Below are 16,709 nucleotides of genomic sequence, written 5' to 3'. Positions count from 1 at the left end.
AGTTGGTATATATCTTTCTTGGTTTAATGTGGCAAAAATTTTGGGAGACCTTTGTGTATAAATAGATAACAAAAGAAACTTAATTTTTTCTATTTTCAAATTTTCTTGAACTAGTGTAATAAATGCCACAAGAAGAGAGAAAATGATATAAGCAGTGCCATCTTGCAAGGAAACACTGTGGTGCATAATTGTCTTAGTAATTCTCTACCTTGAAAAGTAGTCAAATTGTCTTCACTTCAGATAAATCATAGGGCCATAAGTCAGATGTAATTACAATATAAATATTCATGTACTGTATAGCATTTATGGTAATATATATGTATAGATATGTGTGTATATCTATATACATGTTTATAATAGATTCTGATTAAAATATATTGTAGAAGTGGAAAAAAAGGTTTTTTGGTTTTTTGTTTGTTTGTTTGTTTTTTTGAGACAGAGTCTCACTTTGTTGCCCAGGCTAGAGTGAGTGCCCGGGTGTCAGCCTAGCTCACAGCAACCTCAAATTCCTGGGCTCAAGCAATCCTGCTTCCTCAGCCTCCTGAGTAGCTGGGACTACAGGTATGTGCCACCATGCCCGGCTAATTTTTTCTATATATATTAGTTGGCCAATTAATTTCTATTTATAGTAGAGGCGGGGTATCGCTCTTGCTCAGGCTGGTTTTGAACTCCTGACCTTGAGCAATCCACCCACCTCAGCCTCCCAGAGTGCTAGGATTACAGGTGTGAGCCACCACACCTGGCCAAGAAAAAATTTTGAGATAGTAAGTTTTTAAATGGGAATCTTGAAGAAGGAAAAATAAAAATACTGTAATAACACCTGAAATTGACACATACAATATTTTATATGGTAATTGTCATTGATATTAATGTTGTCATCCACAGAATGCAGTGTGCAAGAGAGGACAAGAGTATTGAATGTCAGCAAAACAGCTTACTCATGGGTGTAGGCTCATGTCTGGCATACGAAATACTATACTTTGTCTTAGTCAAAAGGTTGAGAAGTGATGCCATATAAATAAATTTGGTCCTCTCTACTAAGAATATCAGGAATTAGTACTGCTTAATTATATTCCTGGGGCTAAGATATAACTAAGGTTATTGGTCCCTGGGCCTCAATACATTCAGCTATTTTAGTAGCAGGCATCTTTCACTCAGGGGCCATACGAAGGTAACAATCAGATAAACAGTATATATACTTAAAGTAAATGAGGGTGTTTTGCTTCAGAGTACTTGGAGTGACTTCTTTGGTTTGTTTTCACCCTCCTGCTCTCAGGCATCATTACTTTTTGTCCCTTGTCCAAATGAGCAAGGCATTAGGTCTCTATCACGGAGAATTTCTGTTGTTTCCAACTTTTGCTCATTTTGAAGGAAATGTATATTGGACTGTGTGTGAAGACCAGTAGTAGTCTGAAACAAGCCTTTGAAATGCAAATATAAAATTCTCTAGTTGGAACATTTTTATGAATTTTTAACGTATTTTTATGTATTTTTAGAAGATATTAGAAGTCTTTCAAATTTTTGGCAGTAGTTCTGTGAGCCAAATTTAGTGTTTTATAGAAAAAAACCAAGGTAGGTATACCTTCTGCTTTTAGATATGCTTAAGCTGAGATGAGAAGGAAAATTAGTGTCTCTTTTCTTCCTTTCATCAGTGTATCATGTGCAATTCTATCAAAGTCATGATCAGTAAGTAACATAAAGCTATGTAAATGAAAAGCAAAACTGCAAACATGTTAGTAAAGGTTTATTTTCATTGACACTATTTTCTAATTCCCAAACATCTGGAATCTGGAAAATACATAGTAGTTTCATTAGGCATGTTGATGTGAGATAAAAAACAATGAGGGAAAGATTTGCTTAAGTATTTGAGGATAACCCTAATGATATCCAGGGTTTGAGATGGCTGTGATTTAGAATTGTCCTGTATTTTTTCAAAACAAAAGAAAAATGAAAGAAATGCTTTGACATTCTACCCAATATGTTGGTTACAGAATATATTTTGAGAATCACATTAAAACAAACAAACAAATGCCACCTACCTCAAAACTGTTTAAAATAGTGAAGAGGGTGGCTGCCAGGTCAAAATATACATATCACAAACTGTAAAGACTAGACATATATATATGCAACTTACCATTATAATGTAAAACTCACAAAATTTTAAAACATTTATTATTCTAGTCCAGCAGTTTTCAAAAATCATGTCTTGAGCAACTACTCCATAGATTCTGACTTAATTTGTGTGAGATGGGACTCAGTAATGGTGATTCTCTGGATGATTCTGATGTGAATATCTGGTCGAGAAATACTGCTTTACACCATGGACCCTTGAAAGGAAAGCAAAAACTAGGGGAGGTTGGTCGTCTGTTGAAATCCTTGCTTGCCACTGGCTGTGTGGCCTTTTTGCAGATGCGTCCTCCTCTATCACATGGGAAATACAAATTCACAGGATTCCTTTGAGAATTACATTTGGTAATGTTTATAAAGCACCTGGTATGACTCAAAAATACTTGTTCTTTACCTTTAGTGCAATTTTTAGTCTCTGATAACCCCAGGCAAAAAGTCATCTTGTCTTATAAGTAAAAGTAGTGTCACCACCCCCAGTATGTTATCTAGCAAATTTTTTTTTTTTCCAAGAAAAAATGTATTTTTTTATTTTGGCATATTATGGGGGTACAGATTTTAAGGTTTCAATAAATGCCCATTTCCCCCCCTCCCCCCAACAGTCTGAGTCTCAATCATGACCATCCCCCAGATGGTGCACATCTCACTCGTTATGTTTGTATATACCCGCCCCCTCCCCCCTCCCCAATACCCTATTACTGTAGCACCTATGTGTCCACTTAGGTGCTACTCAGTTAATACCAATTTTCTGGAGAATATATCTGGTGCTTGTTTTTCCATTCTTGGGATACTTCACTTAGTAGTATGGGTTCCAGCTCTAACCAGGAAAATATAAGATGTGCTATATCACCATTGTTTCTTAGAGCTGAATAGTACTCCATGGTATACATATACCACATTTTATTAATCCATTCTTGGATTGATGGGCACTTGGGCTGTTTCCACAGCCTTGCAATTATGAATTGTGCTGCTATAAACATTCGAGTGCAAGTGTCTTTTTTGTAGAGTGTCACTGGATCATTTGGGTAGATGCCCAGCAATGGGATTGCTGGATCAAATGGTAGATTCACTTGTATCGCTTTAAGGTATCTCCATATTGCTTTCCACAGAGGTTGAACTAGTTTGCAGTCCCACCAGCAGTGTAGGAGTGTTCCTCTCTCTCCGCAACCACGCCAGCATTTATTGCTTGGAGATTTTTTGATAAAGGCCATTCTCACTGGGGTTAAGTGATATCTCATTGTGGTTTTGATTTGCATTTCCCTGATGATTAGAGATGTTGAATTTTTGACCATTTTCAAGGATTCTTTGGGGATGAGATTAATACTTCATGTAGTTTTTTCTTTTTGTCTTGTTTCCCCTTCTTCTTGAATTCTCAGTCTTTGTCTCCCATTTTGCTTCTTGCTTCTGACTCCATTTCTGCTTTATAATGTACCTCTGGACAAGGTCCCTATACCTTTGCTAACAAAGTATCAACTGTAGTTGACTTTATTGAAGGTCAGCAAACAACTGAAAATTGTATATCAGATAGCCTGTTATTAAAAATATCTCAATCATTTCTGGCTCTAAGGAATTTTTATTGGCTGTTTCTTCTACTGGGGGTCTGACCTCCTTTTATGTTCCTCTCCTCCTTTTATTCTTCCCTCGCCCTCTATCACGTTTTTCTAGGTTTTTTTTTTTTCCTTCTAAATCTTCTGAATAACTATTTAGTCCTTAGGTTTCTATTTGGCTCATTTCTAGGCCATTCAGTTATACTTATATATAATTAGTATGTTTTTGCCACAAAGTTGTAGAACATGGTATTTTGATACATAAAAACTGTTCTTGCTTCAAAGAGGAATTTTGCTAATCATCAGAATGATGATTTTCCTAACCATTGTACAATGTTAGCACAATTGATATTTTTGGTATGTATAAATGCCTGAATAATTACTCAGTTGAGATAGCAGAGCACCTTCTAGAGATCAATAGAGATATGGTTGTGTCCTGGAAAACTTTAAGTATTAGTTGTCAGTCTATAGCTTTGATCTTAACTAAATAGAAGAATCCATACAACATCTTATGTTGAATGTAACTGTCATTTTGAGTCTTTTAGGATGTGTTTATATGCAAAAGGGCTAAGAGAATTGGCTTAGGGATAAAATAATTCAGTGTGTCCATTTGAAAGTTGGAAAATACCTAGAATTTTAAGTTGTTTGTATAGTTAATACCTGGTTATTGATTTTTTTTTAGTTCTCTCTCTTTTTATGTGTTTTAAAACCTTTTTATATAGTGATAATTATTTTTTATATAGAATCTAGAACCTAAAACAAGTGGAAAGGAAGAAAATAAAAATGATCTGAAATGTTGCAATCTAATGATCATTGACACTGACATCTTCATTTTTAATCTTTCTTTCCCTTTATTTCTAAGCAAATATTTCTGCTTACTAATAAAAAGATATTTATATAAATATCATTATGTAATTAATTTCTTATGCCTAACAACATTAGGCAAACATCTTTTCATATTATTAGATATTTACCTATGATATTACTTTCAATGCTTTATATAGTATCTCATTGTATGGACATACTAATAATTTATTTATTTTTCTATTATTGAACATTTAATGTTTCCCCCTACATTTTTATTATAAACAAAATTCTAGTGAAAATTATTTTAATTAAACCATTTCATACATTCAGAGTAGATTTTTTTTAAGACTTCATTTTTTTTTTTACAGCTATTTTAGGTTCATGGCAAAATCAAGAGGAAGGTACGGAGATATTCCGTATACCCACTAACGTCACATATGCATAGTCTCTGTCACTATCAACATCTCCCACCAGAGTTATTAGGTCATTAAATATGAAATGTCTGATTTCAATTCAAAAGTTTATTATATCTCAAACAAGAAGCAGTACAGTTAGTCAAAATATGACCCTAAACCAGGCGTCCTCAAACTACTGCCCACGGGCCACATGCGGCCTGCCTAGGACATTTATCCTGCCTGCCGGGTGTTTTTGCCACTGCTGCCTGTCCTGCTTAGCAGGCGACTCGTCCAGGGTCCACAGTGCGCATGTGTGGAATGTATGCCTCACTCTCCAAAGGCCCTCCAACGGTCTGAAGGACAGTGAACTGGCCCCCTGTTTAAAAAGTTTTGAGGACCCCTGCTAAACTATCAACACAGTTTTGCCATCTTAACATAGCTTGTCTATGCCAGCAGCAAAGAAACCTGGAGAACGAGTGGCGATGAAATTGCAAAAGGAGTTTTTCATAGCTTGTGAGAATTGAATATTTTTCCTTGCAAGTAGTGGTCCAAACTAACTACTGTAGTTACTTGGTGTAAGGTCTGGTGAATATAGTGGATGACAGAGAGTTTCCAAGTCTACCTTTTGTAGTTTGAGCAGCGTTGTTCGTGCAACATGTGGTCGAGCATTGTCTTGCAAGAGGATTGGCCTGTCTCTATTGTCCAATCTTGGCTGCTTCATCACATCATTTCAACCAATTTGTTGCAGTAGACATCTGCTGTAATTGATTGACCAGATTTCATGAAGCTGCCTATATTGGATAATACCAGTGCTAGACCACCAAACAGATACCATTAGGTTTTTTTGATGAATAATTGGTTTTGGACTATGTTTTTGCACTTCATCTCTATCCAATCATTGTACCAAATGTTTGCAATTGTCAAAAAGAATCCATTTTTCATCACATATAATAATATGGTGCAGAAGTGATTTGCCTTTATGTCATGACAACAGCAAAGAAAGGCAAGCTTCAAGACAATTTCTTTTCTGATGTTTGTTTAATTCATGCAATACCCACCCATCCAGCTTATTTACATTGTTTCAAATGGTCCAATATTGTTCTTATAGTAATGTCAAACCTTACTGCTAATTCATGTGTAGGTTGAGGTGTATTTGCTTCCATACAGCTTTCAGTTCAGCATTATCCATCTTGGTGTTAGACCATCCACATGGCTCATTTTCAAGATTAAAATCACCAGAACTTCTCAAACCATTGATGTACTGTGCGTTCATTAGCCACATGCTTCCCAAACACTTTGTTGATATTTCAAGCTGTCTGTGCTGTATTAGTTCCATGACAGAACTCATATTTACAAATATCACAAATTTTTGACTTTTTCATGATTTCACAAAAATTGCTCTAAAAAAATCTGAGGGATAATCATAACCCAAAACGTGTATCTAAAGGAATAAGGATGTACCTTCACAATGAAAATAAGACAAGAAGTGTCAGAGTGAAATGTCACAGATATCAACTGTCAAATGCCTTAGCACTTAAGGAAATCAGACATTTCATACATAATAACCTAATACATTTGTTACAATTAACAAACCCACATTAACACATCATTATCATCCAAATTCTATAGTTACATTAAGTTTCACTCTTGGTGTTGTACATTCTATGGATTTGAACAAATGTAGAAGGACACGTATCTGCCATTATACTATCATGTAGAGTATTTTCACTGTCCCAAAAAATCCTCTGTGCTCTACCTACTCATTTTTTATGGTTACAAAGCAATACTGCCATCTAATATTTAGAGTAATATTTATTTTTACTCTAATTATAAAAATAAATTTTACTCTTGTAGGAAATTAAAGAAAACTATGAAAAAGAAATAAAAACCAACTTTAATTTTAACAGCTAGAGGAAAACATTAACATTTTGGTACCTATTATTTGACAGATAGTTTGTGTTATTTTATATATAAATATTATAAATACTGCTGTTTTATATACACTAATGCATTTTAATGCACATTGGACTATTTTTATAATGCTGATTTTCCCAAGTAGAGTTAGAGTTCAAATGCTATGAACTTTATTTTAGCAGCTTCTTGTAATCTTGATTAATTGATGTTGGTAGACTCACAAAACTGGCATAAAAAGGCATGTTCATCTTCTTATTTTCTTAAGAAGGATAAATATAATTTTCAAATTTGGTAATTATTTCTATAAAAGTGGAAAAGAGGATCAAAAGCAAATATAAACATAGTGGTGTTTGTAGGTATTTATTTATTTTTTGTTTTTGTCTTAGAATTCTCATATATTTTCTTCAAATATCTCTTTTTAAATTAGCAAATTGTGTGAGAAAATATACAATAAATGTTTTTAAGTGATTGCTATGTTAATAACGACTATTCGTCAATCAGGTTTTTTTTTTACTCCTATACTTACTTCTATGTACCAGGCATAGTCGTAGAGGCTGGGTTTATTTTACCTTTTCTTTTCTTATTTTATTTAATTCCATGGAAAACTGAATGATTAAGATAATCTAAGCAGATTAATTCATTTAATGAATATTTATTGCATACCCTCCGCTGCATGGGGGTTAAGTGCTGGCAGTAGAGAGATGAATAAGATATGATTCCTGTCCTCAAGAGCTCAAGGTCTATTAGGAAACACAGCAGGTCAACAAATGATTATAATCCAAAGTGGGAGATGCAGCAGTTTGGTGTGCTTGCTGTCCAGGGTAGCAGGCAGCAAGAAGTGACCCCTCTGCAGGTGAGGGGAAACTTTGCATAGGAGAAGACACTTGAGCTGGTTATGGAGGGGTGCAGCAGTTGGCTAATACAAGAAGATGGAAAGCAAGGGTCTACTTGCTACCTTAGTCTTGAGGTAAAGGGAGAGAATGAAGATGTATAACAGGTTAGCAGATGGCATTAGCCTTGGTGAAGTCGATAAAAGCCTATGGGTCAATTAGACAGTGATTTTATGAAACTGAGCTTGATTAACATGAGATACTTTTGTGTTAAGCTTAATTAATAGATATTTGCATGATTAACAATAAAATAAACTAAGACAAATCTTGAAGTAGTTATATTTCTTTGTTTATAAAATATGTATTTACTCATTGAAAAATTATAATAATACAGAAAAAAGAGGAAAACAAATACTATCCAGCCATAATCACTGTTATGCCTTGTACATAACATGTACATTTGAATGGACGTGCTTTAGAAATCTTTCTAAACATATAAACACCCTTTAAAAGTGGAATCACCCCCCATAATATGCCGAAATAAAAAAAAAAGTAGAATCACTTTCTTCTCACATATCATGAAATCTTTCTCAAAATAAACATAATTTAATATTTCATGTAAATATATAACATTCTGTTGTATGGATATGCCACAATTTTTTTGAACAAATTTACCTCTTCTAGTACCTTTGAGATTTTTCTTTTTTTTCTATTAAAAATAATGCTATGATAAACACCATTTCATAGTTCTCTTTTTTCATTTCTTTATATCTTTAGAATAAATTACAGGGTTAAAGTGTATATATATTTCAAATGCTGCCAAATTGGCCTCCTGAATGTTTGTATCATTTTGATAATATTTTTACTAAGTGTTGTAAGAGAATATAAGTAAATCTTACTTTGACTTAAATTGCTTTTCTTGTAAAGGTAACATTATTCTGTTCTCAAAATAAAACCATTAGTGCCAATATACTTCAATTAGGCTTTTGATTAAATTATAAATAAATTGAGAGGAGATCAATACCTCTGTGCTTCTGAATTACCCCCCTCAAGAATATTAAATGAAAGTGTAACAGACAAAATTGGATGTAAATAAATTTAAGGTAATATGATTTTACATATTTATGGAACATTTTCTCTAACAAATTAATAGAAATTTGTATTTGAGTAGATATTTGACAAAACTGAAGAAATTTATATTTTATAAAGGATGATACTAAGAAGCTTCACATTTTCAGTTATGTTCCATTATTAAATAATAAGATCATCCAGATTTCGTACCCATAGCTAATTTTCTTTGTCCTCAAAGAAATTCACAGAACAAGTTTTGCTAACTCGAATGACTACCTTCCACTAGACCAAATTGCTACTTAGTTCAGTGTCTTTAATTAACCCCTAGTGATCTCAAAGAAGTAAGACAGCTTCTTGAAGTGTCCAATTTTCTACTGGAGTGTTTCAAACTGTAAAACAAAACTATAGGTTTATGTATGCTTCATTATTATTACTATTCAATATTCAAAGTTAAAAAGATAATTACCTTAACTCCCTAAGATTTAACAGCAACTCAAAGCCCTGTATTAATATATTGATCAAGTCTTTATAATTACTATGTACCAATAGCTCAGGCATCCAGAATTCTTGGTGAATGAGTTATTTTAGATAGCCATTTTCTGAATAATGGAATTTTTCCCCATAAGAATTACAAATATTTCAGAATTATCTATTACACTTTCTTGCCTTATTTAAGAAAGCCTCAGGTAATCATTTTGTATCATCCTCAGGGCCTATTAGATTTTATTTTTGCTCATGCTAATTGATCACATATTGCTCTGCTAAAAATTCTTGAGCCTGCTTTGCATTTTTCAGTCTTCTAATGCTATTTGCCACTTGTCATGTTTTTCTGTCAGTGTACCTACTTCATCTATTTCTAATATGCTGATGCTAATCTGGCATAAATAACTATGCTTGTTAAGACTGTACAAAGCAAAAGTAGATGAAAGCTAAGAAACAAAATGACAGCTTCTTTGGTAGAGAACAAGCATTCTCCTTTATAAATATACCTTTTATTAATACACTGACCAGCTCAAAAGTCCAATTTGCTAATTTCAGACACTGTTTAAGTTTTGAATAGTTCAGCTATTTTTCTTATTCTAAGTGCTCCTCTTGACCAAAACTAGTTGCCAAGCAAAAGTGAGTTTTAGGGAAGGCATACAAAAAGCTGTCATGTCTTTCTCCCACACTATCATCAGATGAAGGTACAACTTCACCTTAAATTGCACCAACTGTAGTCTCTGTAAGCAAATTTCCATGTCTTCTCTGTTTTTCCAACATCAGCTGTCCTCTGCCTATGAGGTTCTATGAGCTTATTAACATCAGCTCTTGTTCTCACCCCACTTCTCCCATTGCTTTCATATGTTTTTTTTTTTTCCTTTTAGGTAAAAAATGAAGCAAATACCAAAGTGTTTTAGCTTATTTTTAGCAGCACACATATTTAAAAAGAACTAATCTTCTTGTTATTCAGGAGAAATAAGCATACTGTACATTTAGGAATTGTCTGGCCAGAGTTACTGGATTAAATTGGAGTTAAAGTTCTCATTTGAGTTTGACAGTCTCTTATATTACAATATGCACTGAAATCCTCCTTGGCCTGAATGCAAATTGGAACTGGTTGGGCAATGCCCTTAGAGACGAGGGAAAAATGTTTGGAGAAATAACTGATTATGGACATAAAGTTTTAAAAAAAGTTAGAAAGTATGCCTAGTGATACAAGTTATAAAAAATAAGTCAAAAGAAAAGTGTCATCTTCATAAGTCTAATTTTCTAACCAATATTTGATATGTATTTTTGTTACCTAACTTAGGAAACATGATTATGAAATAAATAAAAAGAAATATTAGCTTTAGGGAGCATTAGAAATAACATTTAGATATTATACATGGCATTGAAATATTTGAGCCCTGTGCCATCCTTTAAGGCAATCAGGCTAAAGTAAGTAGGTTATTATTTTCTGATATGTATGAAGTTGTTATTAGAAAACTCCTGACTAATCTGTTTCCCATTTTTACTAAGAATAGGATAAATCACACATAATCTATCCATTATTCTTCTAGAATTCTTTTTGGAATACACCTATAGGAGGCAGGGGACTTTAAGAGCCTCATGATTCTATTTTTAAAAGACCAACCAAAAAGAATGGAAAGATATGAGCATTTTCTCATTTAAATGATATATAAAGAGGAAGATCTTGCTCAATTCTATATTAAAGATGTTGGTCATTTTCTTCCCATCAGCAGTGCTGCTGATGGGGAGCACTGACCTTGGGTTTTCTCCTTCCCATAATCCACAGATATGTCACTTTTCCATTTCTGAAAGAAGTGCTTAACATATTATATGAAACTACAGTGAAGGTTTGCAGTTACTATTTTAAAAAATAATTTATTGTATACATATTCATGCAGTTTTGGAGAACTCTTATATTTCAGTTTTCTTGTAATTTTTTAAACCTATAAAATGAATGTTTATTTATTTAAAGTATAATATACCATGATAAGATATAAATCCTTTTAATGAGAGGAAGACTGATGGTCATGTTTTTATCATTCTTTTACCATTCTATTCCATGACAGAAGTGTATAGCAATTTTTAAATTTGTACTAGATGCAAATTATATATTGTGCAAATATTTATTTTACAAATATGGTTAAACCAGGATGATTGTTTAGAAATATTTTAATGCACTAATAGGCTTAAATAATTATCAGGCTACTTACATGAAAGTGGTCACCTATCAGATTGTATGTCTCAAAGTATTTTCAAATATATTTAAAAAACTAGAATTAATTATTACAATGCAAAAATTAATTCTAAATCCTTGAATTACTGCCTATTCAGAAGATGTAGTAGCTGTGTTAGTAAGTCATGTAAAACATCCTTGCAAAGTATATGTTACTATAAAAAGACACATTGATTTGAGTTTGTGGCAGCAACCTTAGTGGCAAAAAGCACAGAGTCCAGAGCCAGATTGTGAGACCATGTGCTAGTTACTAGTCTGGTCTGTGCCTCGGTTTCCTCATCTGTAAAAGTAGGATTAATAATGGTACTTACCATGTAGAGTTGAGGAGGGTCTTGAATGAGTTAGTCAGTGTAAAGTGCTTAGAACAGGGCCTTGCCCAGGCAAACTCCACAAAAGTGCTGGCTGTTATGATTATGCAGGTGAGAGTGAATGGAATAATACCCACGGAGTGCCTACACATTGTCTGGAACTAGTCAGGCATAAGTCTTCAAATCCCCACAACAGCCCTTCAAGGCAAGTGGTATGCATACCTTACAGATGAAACTGAAGTCCATAGATTAATACGGCAAAGTCACATTGGCAGCATCTGCTAGAGACATGAGTAAAGCTCTACTCTGTGTGAGTTCAAAGCCTGGGCTCTTTCTATTAAGCCATGTTGTAGTTCTAACCTTTTATACTTAATAAACGTATTTGAGAATAGGAGGACACTTTTCAAATGCACAGAATATACAGAATATTAAAATAGCTAAATTATCTACAATTTTAAAAAATCAGAGAAATCAGTAATTTTATGAATACTTGTCTTTTTCTCCTATATCTGTTTTTTACAAATAGCTGTTAATATAGAAACCATTGCAAAGAAAATTATAGTTGCTACCTAATACACTTGAATATATTTATTTTTAAAGAACCCAACTATTTCACTGCTATTGTTTTCTGATTTAATCACAGAAGGAGCCAATCTTCTTTGCTTTTTCCTTTTTTGATTATTATTTTCTACTGAAGAAAGGTTGAAATTATTTAGGATTAACCATAATGCTATATACAAACTACAGTATAGGTAGTTTAATCACCTTCAAATGAAACATCAGTTTGACATACTGAAAATTTATCAGCAACGATCTTTTCCAAAATGAATAACTTTCTGATAAAAATAATATATCCTGAGAAATACTCTTAGAGAAAATTCAGATGCTATATAAAAGTACAAAGAATAAATAAGAAAATGTTCTAAATCTTACCTTAGAGAATCTGCCATTGTTAATATTCTGATTCATATTTTTCCAGACATTTTTCTGTTCTTAAATTGTATAGACACAGAGATATAGAATTTTTATATAAATGTAATTATACTGTATATCATATATTGCAGTTTTCTATATCAACACATATAAATAGACTTTGTTATTTTTATTTGTTGAATAGTATTTTTCTAGTTTTCATAACAGATGAAAAATGCTGTATGAGCATTACACAGAAATGTTGTAAGTTTGATATTGCACTTGATTTAAATTTAGCAACCTACTCTTCTTTGTGTATATAATTGATTTCATTTTTTAAATTGAGGTAAAATATAGATATATATTTTATCACCCTTGCCATTTTTAAATGTACAGATCAGTAGTAATAAATACATTTATTTATATTCTTTTTTTCTTTCCTCTCTCCCTCTTCCTCCCCTTCTCTAGCCTCTGATAATCATAAATCTAGTTTCTATTTTCATGAGATCCACTTTTTTTTTAAATTCACACATATGAATGAGAACATGCAATAGCTGTCTTTTTGTGCTTGACTTATTTCACTTAACATAATGACCTCTACTACCAACCATGTTGCTGCAAATGACAGGATTTCATTCTTTTTAATGGCTGAGTAATATTCCATTGTGTGTGTGTACACACACACACACACATACACATATTTGCCTTATTCATTTAGTCATTGATGGGCACTCAGGTTGATTCTATATTTTGACTATTGGAAATAGCACTGCAATAAACATGGGAGTACAGATCTGATATATTGATTTCCGTTCTTTTGGATATATACCTAGTAGTGGAATTGCTGGAGGATATGGAAGTTCTGGGTTTTTTTTTTTTTTTTTTTTTTGAGGAACCTCCATACTGTTTTCCATAGTGACTGTACTGATTTACATTCCCACCAACAGTGTGTGAGGGTTCCCTGTTCTTCAGCTTCTTGTCAGCATTTGTTATGGCCTATCTTTTTGCTACAAGCTATTTTAACTGGGGTAATATGATATTGCATTGTAGTTTTAATTTGTATTTCCTCTGATAATTAGTGATGTCAAACATTTTTTTCATGCACCTATTGGCCATTTGTATGTTTTCTTTTCAGAAATGTCTGTTCAGATCTTTTGCCTATTTTTTAATCAGATTTTTTTGTTATTGTTTCAGCTCCTTACATATTCTGATTATTAAACCCTTGTTTTCTCCCATTCTGTGGGTCGTCTTTTCACTTTGTTGATTGCTTCCTTTGCTGTGCAGAAGCTTTTTAGCTTGATCGAATCCCAGTTGTCTATTTTTGCTTTGGTTGCCTGTGCTTTTGAGGTCATACACATGAAATCTTTGCCCAAATCAATGTGCTGAAGCACTTCCTCATTTTTTTCTTCTAGTAGTTTCATAGTTTCAGGTCTTCGATCCAAGTCTTTAATCCATTTTGATTTGATTTTTTTGTGTATGGTGAGAGATAGGGGTCTAGTTTCATTCTTAGACATATAGCTATCTAGTTTTCCTAGCACCATTTATTGAAAAGACTGTCCTTTCCCCATTGTATGTTCTTGGCACCATTGTCAAAGATGAGTTGGTTGTAAATGGACGGATTTATATCTAGGTTCTCTATGCTGTTCCACTGGTCCATCTGTCTGGTAACTGATTTATTTGTACTTCCTGGGCAAAAATCTCTGTTATTATGGCAGATCATCATGAAAAAAATCCTTTTAGTTAAATTTTGGGCTCGTTTTCCTCAGGCGTCTCCTTTCTTTTGAAACAAATTGAACCTGTGCCTGTTGACTCCTCTTTTGTGGTTGACAGTCTCTCTTTCACTAGCATAATTCTTGTATGGAGTTCTTCAAAGTGAAATCAGGCTTGTAGTAGTGATGGAGTCCTTCTGTAGAGTTGGAAACAGCACATATTGGACTGTCTGGTATTACTAAGAAACATAAGAGGTGAAGGGATGAAGGAGTGGGGTATACCTGTATTAATACAATAAAGGGTCCCCAAATACTTTTAAACTTCTTAATTTTATAAATAAAATGCAAGTCAAGAAAGGCGGACATGCTGGAAAGCATCCAGCTGGGTTGTGACAGAGGCAGTGTTGGACCCTCTGGTTTCTCATCTTTCTACTACTTATATCAGTCATTCTGCCCCTGACACCTTGTCCAATTTCTAGTCCTCCTCTTCATCCATCCCTGAGGAGAACTAAGTTACAGAATAGGAATGAAAGGAGAATAGGTATAAAAAGACTTCAGGGTAAGGATAAACTAATGAATTTAATTGTGTTAGGGAAGTAGTAACGATAATAATTTTTATCTGCTTTATTAAAAATTTTCAAATATTTACTTGAGACTGCTAGCTTCTGGCAGTCAGTTTCTTCAAACAAAAACTTAGTATCAAAGGAATGAAAATTATGTATGTAGTTTGTAGTACCATACTTTTGGGCTTAATAATGAGAAAGACTATTTTATTATTTTACATATAATGTCAGTAACTCGGCATAATAGAATAATAGATATATCATTAATTTGATTAAGTAATATTTTTGATCGAGGACATAGGAAGGTCATTACATATAGTTATATGAAATAATGTTTAGGTTTATATTACAAACCAGGAAAAATGAATACATTTTTAGAAATGTAATTTTTAGAAAATGAAGTTATACTGTCACAAAATATCAAGAAGATGTATCACAAAGACTAAATGGAGAAATATTTATTGATATACATGCTTTAATTTGTGAGTTTTGTGAGGAGAAATGCATAAGGTAGACAATGTAATAAGTAAAGAAATCCAACAATTAGAATATTAGAAGTGTATAATTAGCTGAATGTTTAATGTGCTAATAGTAAATGTTTCACTCATTTTCATTCTATGTCAAAGTGGAAATATCAGTTCAGAAAATAGAGTTTTAATGGCGTCTATGCTCCACATTTTTGAAGACACGTTTCCACATTGAGCACTTTAGATTCCCTGTGGAATATTTGCAAACATTTAAAAGATTCAAACTGTTATTATTACATTCAAAATAAAGTCTTTTAGGTTTAATCCTATGCAAGCAATTAGACTCTATTAACAGAAAAACTTGGATTTTTACTTTAACCTTTGTAACCTTTTTGTGAACATTTATTTAAATACATAGGTGTGTCATTAAGATGCTATTTGTTATGGAACAAAATTCTATCTGAGGCTAGTCTTTAGTGAATGTTATATTTCAGGCTTTAAACACTGAATTATCTCATTATAAGGGGCTTTACTTAAAGTAATATGACATTACAGATTCAAAATATATAGCTATAGCAGCATTACAATAATAGATACATATATATAAATATTTTTGAATTATATGTAAGCATGCAGTATATGCATTTGTTTACAAGGCTACCATAGCTGCTATTCTTGCGGATTGTTTAGAATACTCTGTTAAGAAGTGAAAAGTTATCATTTAAATCTTGGCCATGGGCTGTTTTTGTTCCAGATTGCTGGATGGTCATATGAAGGCCAGGGAATGAATGAGTACATATTTATTCCTTCTACAGATAAGTTTTAAGTTAACACCCATTGTTTTCCAGAAACTGTATTGAGCATAGGTAAATGACTATTACAAGAAAATTAATTTATGTATATCCTAGTAAAATATTTCAAAAGTATTACCTTTGAACATTTATAATGAACAAAGATGACCTACACTTATTTTGGTTCCAAACTTTTGACCACAATGCTGCTGACAAATTTATATGTTTATAACACCAATGAGTGACCAGAAATCCTTTTCAGGTTGAACGTTCATTCATTCAACAAACAAAATTTTTAGACACCTTTATTTATGTATGAACTTAGATTTATATATAGCTAAATTGATCATTTTCTTTATGATTTTCTTCATGGCTTTTAAGCACAGAAAGCCTTTTCCTCACAGAGCTCAGATAAATATTCATATGTGTTATCTTCCAAAATTTTAATAGTTGAATTTTTACATTTAACTTTAATCATCTGGAATATATTTTGAAGTTTGTGTAAAATTGGGTCATGATACATCTGTAATATTATAAAGAGTAAAGATG

This window comes from Microcebus murinus, chromosome 5, assembly GCF_040939455.1.
Source record: "Microcebus murinus isolate Inina chromosome 5, M.murinus_Inina_mat1.0, whole genome shotgun sequence".
In the NCBI taxonomy this organism is placed as follows: Eukaryota; Metazoa; Chordata; class Mammalia; order Primates; family Cheirogaleidae; genus Microcebus; species Microcebus murinus.
This window is presented reverse-complemented; position numbering follows the sequence as displayed.